General features: G+C 49.7%; 1 long non-coding RNA gene across 1 annotated transcript; it reads left to right on the top strand.

The window, feature by feature from the left end:
- Nucleotides 1-55: 55 nt before the first annotated feature.
- Nucleotides 56-5,348, top strand: LOC120603480 (uncharacterized). The gene is made up of 2 exons (XR_005653024.1): nt 56-240; nt 2,715-5,348. It is a non-coding gene; the product is annotated as an uncharacterized LOC120603480 (long non-coding RNA).
- The last annotated feature ends 3,333 nt before the right edge of the window (nt 5,349-8,681 follow it).

Raw genomic sequence — 8,681 nt, 5'->3', positions numbered from 1 at the left:
ATTGATTAAAATGTCCTTTTAGTGAGACTGACTCTTTTGTCCAAACATTCTTCGATAAGCAGTTGTATTTCTGTTGTGAACCACTCATCCATGTCCTCCACCCATATAGGAAATGGAACCTCAATGTTATTCTTATCAATTTACATGAGCGCTTGAGATAGGGAGGATATTTTTATCTTTGTGTCTCTTTCCTTTTTTAGGTTGCATGAGCCCGAGAAGAACGCCAGAGAAATAACCCAGGTACAGTCCTCGCTGAGGCGCCCTTCCTGGGAAACTCAGTGGTGTGATTTTCTTGCATCAAGCAGAGTTGCAGATCTTGTTCTAAATTAAGATTCCTTCCCCAGGGTGGGAGGGTGCGTTTTTCCCTTGTCCTCTGCACATTCTCTCCCTCTGCTCCAGCACATTCTCTCCCTCTGCTCCAGAGAGTCTGTCTCCACCTCCTTGACTCAGTGCCACCCATTGCACAATGCCGGGGAGCACCCTTCGCAATGTGTTCTATGTACATGGAGCCAGGCTGCAGTCTTCCTTAGTGCGGATCGCATCCTCCTGCCTCCATGCTTTTCCCCAGGCCAGCCCCTCCGCCAGGAGCACCCTGCCCAGCTCACCCCGAGCTCCTCCTTGTTTCTCACACGGAGTAACACACAGTGCTGCCAGTCTTTCTTGCCTTTGCTCATGGAAAGATCCTGTGTCACTAATTACCTCCTGCAAGGACAAACTCCCTCCAGCTGGCAATGTCTCCTCATTGCCGAGGAGATTTCACAGGCAGCATGGTTGGCCTGTTTCCGGAAAACCCAGCCTTGCTCCTTACCGGCGGACGTTGTCAGACCTCGGAGGCAGAGAGCTCCCCTGCGTCTTGTAACAAGGCAGGCTCTGCCCTGAACCAGGAACAAGAGGGCACCAGCTGTCCTTGACATTTTCCTGGCTGTTGTCATCATTTTACATGTAATCTGTTGAAGAGAGACAGGGCTGGTAAAAGGCATGATATTTGTAGACCAGAATGCCGTGGCCTGCTCCTCTGATCCAGTGCGGCCCCCCAGCAGCCCTGGGCACGACCTCAGGTGGTAATTAGAAGACGACTTCCAATCATGGCACAGGGGGACCTTCTCCCCAGTCATATTACCTCTGGACTTCTTTCTGGAATCTTCTGGGGGGAAGAATGACAGTAAAAAGAACTGGTCACTAAAACCTGTGCAAAATTTAGTCAGCAAAGACTTACTATGTGCCCGGCCTTGGGCAGTGAGCAGGGCAGCCACGACCCAGCTCTTGTGGAATTTGCAGCCCTGTGTCTGGGATGCCTGGTGCCAGGTGCCAGCCCTTGTCAGGAGAAGGATTTAAGGCTGTCGGTGAAGGTTTCCGAGAGAGAAGTGTGAGCGTTCAGGGTTCGGGACAGAGGAGCTGCATGGTCAGAGCACAGCTTTAGAGTCCAACAGACTTTGGCTCATCTCTAGCTACGTGACTTTGACCAAATTTTTTAACCTCCCTGGGTCTCAGTTTCTTCATCGGTAAAATGGAATACATAATTCCTACCAAGGAGGGCTGTGAGAGGGCCTAAAGAGGGCCATCCAGGTGATAGCATGGTGCTTCTAAGCCCTCGGGAACTGAGATCTGTGGTTATTATCGTGTACCCACCAGAAGTTACCATTGTGAGGAGCTCTGCAGCATAGGTGTGGGGCATGGAACGAGCAAAGTGTATCATTCCTGATGGGTAACTTTAAGATGCAGTCGTGAGTGATAAGATTAGCAAATGGGAGATCGATGTTCAGGTTTGCTGGTTGATGACGACCATTTATGGAACATATGTCCTCACTCAGTAGATGCCAGGCTCCGTTCTAAGAGCTTTACCTGGATGGTCTCATCCGATTCTCACAGCGACTCTGGAGATAGATATAATTATTATCCCTACTTTTCAGATGGGGAAACTGAGGCCCAGAAAGGGTAAGGGAATTGTCAAAAGTCCCCCAGCTAGAGAGAACAGATCCGGGATTTAAACTCAGACTTCTGACTGCAGAACCTTTACCGCCCTGATAACTGGTGTCTTATTCTCACATGCCTCATTCTCTGTCACCCAGTCCCCAGCTTCACCTTGAGTGGGGCTGAAGTTGTTGCCATTCATTCAACACTGATTAGGCTTCTTCTGTGCCAGCCTTTGTTTCTGAGTCATACAAATAAATACCTAGTGAATATTTGCTGGATAAATGAGTAAATGAAGAAACGTCCCCACCCACTGGGGGATCAGCATCTACTCGGACCACCAAATGGTCACAGTCTTAGATGATGGGTACTCTAATGGAGAAACGTGGGCTGAGGAAGCACAGAGAAGGAGCCCTGGACCCAGCCAACAGGAGGGTCTCAGAATAAAGTGATGCTCATGCTTAAATGCACAGGGTGGATTGGGTTTCCTTACGAGGAGAAGAAGGAGAACGGATGCTAGGCAGAGGAAGGAGCATTGGCAGGGCAGGACAGAATCGTGGGAGGTGACGTTGATTGAGGTGACCATACTAGCCTTTAGGAAGATCCTTCAGGCTGTGAGAGGAGGGAGGTGGGCTGGAGGATAAGGCTGGAGACAACTAACCTTGGCCAGAGAAGAGCTGAGTGTGAATTAGAGCTGAGTCAGTGGAGGCCAAGAGGAAGGAGACAGAAGCATTCAGATGTGGTACCTTTGAGTGGGTGAGAGGCTAGGAGCTCCAGAATGACCTTGCCTTCGTCTCATTTAGGTCCAGGACAACAATGACATCACATATGCAGACCTGAACCTGCCCAAGAGGAAGAAGTCAGCCCCCCAGGCCACCGAACCCAAGATCCACACAGAGTATGCCAGCATCCAGGCTGTCCCACCGCCCCCGTCTGAGGACACTGTCACCTACGCCGACCTGGACATGGTCCACCTCAACCGGGCCCCCAAGCAGCCAGCCCCCAAGCCTGAGCCATCCTACTCAGAGTATGCCAGTGTCCAGGTCCAGAGGAAGTGAAGAGGGCCTACATCGTCTCTGGGTCTGTGCCCATGAGCCTTCTTGTCCCATGTGGGGCATCTGTAATGAAGACAGCCAGCCCAATTCCCGGAAGGCCGGGGTGGCGCCGGTCCTAGGACCCAAGAATGAGGCTAGCTCTTGTCTCCACAACTCACCTGGCTCTCCAGTATTTCCAGGGTAGCCACAGCCCCCCACATTGCCACACTTGGAGGCTGATGTTGCCAGATCAGCCATGGAACCCCCCTAGGAACTGGTCAGAGCCACTGGGGGGTCCAAGAACTCTCATGCCTCTCTCCATCAACCGTGGGTCTTGGCGACTCTTGACTGCCTTCTTGATGCTCTGCAGGCTGATCTTCCAGGGTGTGGAGGGAGAAAAACCCTACCTCCTCTTCCCACCACCACCACCACCACCACCACCCAATGGGAGCGTTGGGAAAAGTTTTCTATTTAGATTGAACTGCCCCATTCATGGAGTAGCTGGAAAAAAAAAAATCTGGGACTGCATCCAGAGACTCAGTGAGGTTGCCGCCAACTGTCCTGGCCTCCCTATCCCTGGACTGATGAGCCACAAGCCCTGGGGAGGAGAGGACCCTCTGAGGAACCCTCCACCACCACCAAGGACTGAGGAACAAGGCCCTCCTCCTCCTGCCCTCTGAGACTCCTTGAGGACCCAGCATCCTGGCAGTGACACTCCATACGGACCCACCTCTCTTTTCTCAACCTGAGCTTGCTTCCCTCAGCTAGCACTAACTCAGCAACATCTCGCTGTGGACACCTGTAAATTATTGAGAAATGTGAAACGTGCAATCTTGAAACTGAGGTGTTAGAAAATTTGATCTGTGGTGTTTTGTTTTGTTCTGTTTTTCCTAAAACAACAGCAGCAGCATCTTGGCTCCTTGTCACGTGTTGAAGTACATGGTTGGGTCTTGTGCCGTCTAAGGTTTAGCAGTTGGTTTCCTGGAGGGCATATCTTACGACAGAAACTAACTTCATCTATGCCCCAGAGCCGTGAGGATGGGGAAGAAGGTTCCAGTTTGGCTGCTCCATGGAGGCGCTTAGACTTCTCTCCAGGACTCAATCGGCCACGTTCTCAGCCGAGCCACGTGGCTGATACGACTGCCTTCCTGCCCGCTGTGTGGTAAGTCCAAACCTGCCAGTGCTTCTCTAGGCTGCCTCCTTCACCATGCAGTCTTGTTGAGACCTAACGCCTCAGTTCGCTCACCCAGAAAGAGGGGAGAGGACAGATGCCTTCCATCACTCCGCCTCCCCCACCATTGCTCGCAAGCACTTTAGAGCCATGCAGGGTAGTAAGCTGTGCCTGGCTGTTTCCCCCACCCCTTTAGCAACCTTCCCTCATTCCAGCTCTCTGAGCTGATCTCTACAGGAGGAATCTTCCATTTCTACTCTCAAACCCTATTGGGATCAAACTGGAATAAATCCAAGACAGCCAGAAGGACTGGGCAGCTGTGAAGTCAAGACTGACCCGCCTTGCTGTCCCTCTATCTCAGGAGGTTGGGCAGAGACTGTGACCCATTATCCTCTGAGCCCCACCCTTCCAATTCAGTGTAGGGGCCTGGCTGGGCCCAGGGCAAACAAATGTTGCATTCTGTGTGTGTTCAGTCTTCACGTGTAACTGATCAGCTCTTAGAGCTGAGACACTAATCTTCACTGTCCCCCACACACACCCACCTGAGTCCAGCCCTTTGGTGCCCAAGGGATTCCTGGCTCGGGCCATTGGAGCGAGAAGCTGAGCCATCCTGCCTGTCAGCATGTCCTACAGGTGGAACTCCGGGAGCTCAGCACACACCCGGCTCTCTTGGGGCAGTGATTTGGTGTTTTACATAATGGCATCCAGGAATGAGCTGAGCCAACAGGCCATGTGGGCAGCTTTGGCCCGACGAGTCAGAGTGTCTCTGTGGCATCTGGGAGCGCAGTGGTCCAGCCACCTGGCTCGGGCTTTTTCCAAATTCCAAAAGGTTGACTTGCAAACTTGCATCTCCATCGCTTCAGCACAGAGAGAGCCCATGTGCGTGAGTGCACACACACACATACACACACTCACACAGAATCTTAAAAGGATGTTTTTTTGGTGCCATTTTAATTTAATTTTATTTTGAATTTTGGAAGAGGAGTAAAGGAATGAGGCCAAGGAAGCCATGTAGCTTTAGCTCCATCCTGGCAGCCTGGAGAGTCTCATACCTTGTGTATCGAACCCCAGGAAAAGGAAGAGGTTAAAACAACAGTGCGGAAGGAGCGTGGTTATCGGGAGTTTATTTTAAGACGCTGGGAAGGAAACAGGCCCCATTTTGTATATAGTTGCAACTTAAACTTTTTGGCTTGCAAAATATTTTTGTAATAAAGATTTCTGGGTAACAACGACCCCTTTGGGTGTTGAGTGTCCTTGTCTCTGTGAGTGTGTCCCGCTGTCACCTGGGAGAGGATCACATGTGGCCCTAGGGCTTGGCAATGATTGCAGTGTCTGGTCCTCTCTTGGGTTTTATATAGACACAAAGACTTTGTTTCTCTGGCTCAGAGGGAGTCAGTGTAAGGTTGTGCCCAAGACACCTGCATAAGCAGAATTTCAACAGACAACTGAGTTTGAATCTGGCTCTGCCACTTCATAGCGGCAGAAATTCGAACCACTCACCTCTCTTAGACTCAGGACCACCATCAGCACAGTGGGGACAATAATATCCCCAGCCAGGGTTACTGTGGGTATTAAAGGGTGTCATGGGGTGCAAAGCCTCGTGCTTGGTACACAGTTCTTCACTAAGCATTGGGTCTTTCCTCCCCACCCTAAACATTGTACAGCAAGGTCTGGTCACCCCTCACCACCGGTGGGATCTTGGAGAAGCAGAATCTCCTTCCTTCTCTACTGAATGCAGAAACCTAATGTTTGTCCTGGAATATTCTTGCCAGGTGATTCATGTTAGTATATAGTAGGTACTCAATAAATGTTAGCTTCCTTACCTCCCCTCCATTAGTATATTAAGAATATTAATGACAACCATATTAATATTTAGTGCTTAGTATGTGTTGGCACTTTTCACTGATTAACTGCTATAAACCCCACAACTCGAGGTAGGTAATATTATTGACCTCATTTTACAGACAAGGCACAGAGAGGTGGTGAAACTTATACAGGGTCACACAGCTAATGCTAGGACTCAAACTCCAGCTGTCTTACTTCAGTGCCCAACTTCTAATCCTTGAGCTCATATCAATACATCATGTATTGTTACCGACTATGCAATATGATAAGTAATATGCCAAGTGCTTTACAGTTATTAACTCATTTAATCCCCCAACCACCATGTGAGATAGGAACTCTTATTATCCCTACTTTACTGATGAGGAAACCAAGGCACAGAGAAGTTAAATCATTTCCCCAATGTCCCATGGCACAGCCAGGGTTTGAACCCAAGGAGTCTGGCTCTTCTCCACCACGCTGTGCTGCCTTGTTTAATTCTCATCGCTATTAGCAGCGCTTGTGCCCATTTTTCAGAGAAGGGAAGTTGATGCTCATGAGCTAGCTAATCTCACACAACAAATCTCTAGTCAAGCTGGGACTTGCAGTCAGATCCACAAGCATACCTGGGACCATCCCTGGGCCCTTGGCTTGGTCCATGTGATTAAAGGACACCTGATGTAAGGAGCCTCCTGCAAGGCTCAGAGGTCACTTGGCTCACAGGCCAGGACCTTGGCTGTGGTGGAGAACTCAGCTCTCTGTGCTGCTTGCAAGGATAAGGTGTTCAAGGTATGAATACAGGCCGAGTGAGCAGGGAAATGCCTTCTGTTTTCTGGGAAGGTGGGGGATGAAGAACTTCGCGTCCAGGCAAGGAGACTTGGGGGATGTATTTCACGTAACGCCTGGGCCTGGCTCCTCCACCACCTGAATCTCCAGAGCTGTAGGTTGGCAGGTGAAACCTAAGTTGATAGGAGCCAAGTGATCCTTTTCCCGCCCGCTAGGAAGTCAGTCAGGCATTTGGCATTTATCAGGCACCAAATCTGGGTTCCTCATGCAAAAGAGAACGGTAAGGAACCACCCCCTCTGTGAGGATCTAGAGACCATCTGCAGCCCCTGCCCACTTTACATGATGATCAGGAAAATCTCTGCCCCCTTCTCAAGATTCTAATGCCCAGCTGGAAAAGCCCCTGTGTTTTCTAGCATATTTCCACCAGCCAAGATTGGATCAAGTTTATTTTATTTAATTTTTATATAAGCACTCACTGTGTATCAACAGTCTCTTAAACTCTGCAAATATTAACTTATTTTATATCAATTCACTCCATCCTCTTAACAAACCTATCGGGTAGGCACTATGATTATACTCTGTTTAACAGAGAAATGGAAGCACAGAAAGATTATACATCTTGTTCAAGGGCCGCCTTCCAGGAGTGGTGCGTCTGTGGGTGTAGATGGGCACCAGATGAGAAAGGTGGGGGTCTGAGGGTTGCTGGAGAGACAGCAGGGACCACAGAAAGTGTTGGGGTACACTGAGCTCTATAAGGAGCCAGGAAACACCACATGGTATCACCCCCAAAGCATCAGAGCATCAGGGTGGTCCTGGTCTTCTGCCTGGTCACCAGCGAGCAGATGTACCCTTGGGCCTCCCTAAGGCTTGGCCTGCCACCACTGGGGTCCCCACTGCACCCTCCCCTAACCATGGCACTGTACTTCACCAAGGTCTGGGTTTATTTTCTGGAAGGAAGACTATGAAATTGAAAGTGCTTTCTCAAAATACATGTGCTCTAGATGTTCAGAAACAGGCAAAACCTGGGTGACGGAGGTCAGAGGGGGCTGTCCTCAGAGGGAGAAGTGATGAGGAGGAGCAGGAGGGAGCCTCTGGGCTATGAGATGTTCTGTATCTTCATCTAAGTGGTAGTTACACAGGGATCTGCAGATGTAAAAATCCATCAATGCAGACATAACATGTCTGCAGCCTCCTGTGTGTAAGTTATATCTCAAAGTGTTAAAAAGACTGGTGCCCTGTGCCCCTGGGGATTCAACTCCCCAGCTTTGATGCCTGCCCCAACCTGACAGTTCCTTAAAGATGGTGGCAATGTCTTATCTTTGGTCCCCAAGCCAGCCCAGGGCCTGGCTCAGGTGAGGGTCTCAGGGAGTGTTGCTGAATTCATTTGAAAGATAGCATCCCAGAGACCAAAATAGCGTAGGAAACTGTGAAAGAAAAAGTGCTGAATTGGACATGAAGACCAAGGCTGGCTGTGAGCATGAACCATTTATCTGTAATTTCTTCACCTACTAAGACTCCGTTAATTATTCTCTCCCAGTCCCCACTCACCCTATACCCACACCCCTCCTCCCTCTACCCAGGGTTATAGAGGCAGCTGCACACACAATCCTCACCTTGTGACTTCAGCAAATCGCTTCGCCTCTGAGCCTTGGATTGGCTACCTGGGAAATGGGGCAGTAGATGTCTTCACTCCAGGGACTTATAGTGAAGGTTAAATAGAGACTAGATCTAAGATTCTGCAGCAAAGTGGGGCAGACGGCAGTCAACACACACATATCCCCAAACACATACGTGCTCTTATACCCCACATCCATCCACACACATGCACACTCCCATACTTCCATGCATTCACACACAATCACACATATAATCACTCACGCATTCACACCCACACCTATTCACACACTTGCATATACTCACACACAATCACACTCTCACATTCATATGCTTTCACTCC

This window comes from Pteropus medius, unplaced genomic scaffold, assembly GCF_902729225.1.
Source record: "Pteropus medius unplaced genomic scaffold, Ma_sr-lr_union100, whole genome shotgun sequence".
Classification (NCBI taxonomy): domain Eukaryota; kingdom Metazoa; phylum Chordata; class Mammalia; order Chiroptera; family Pteropodidae; genus Pteropus; species Pteropus medius.
This window is presented reverse-complemented; position numbering and strand designations above follow the sequence as displayed.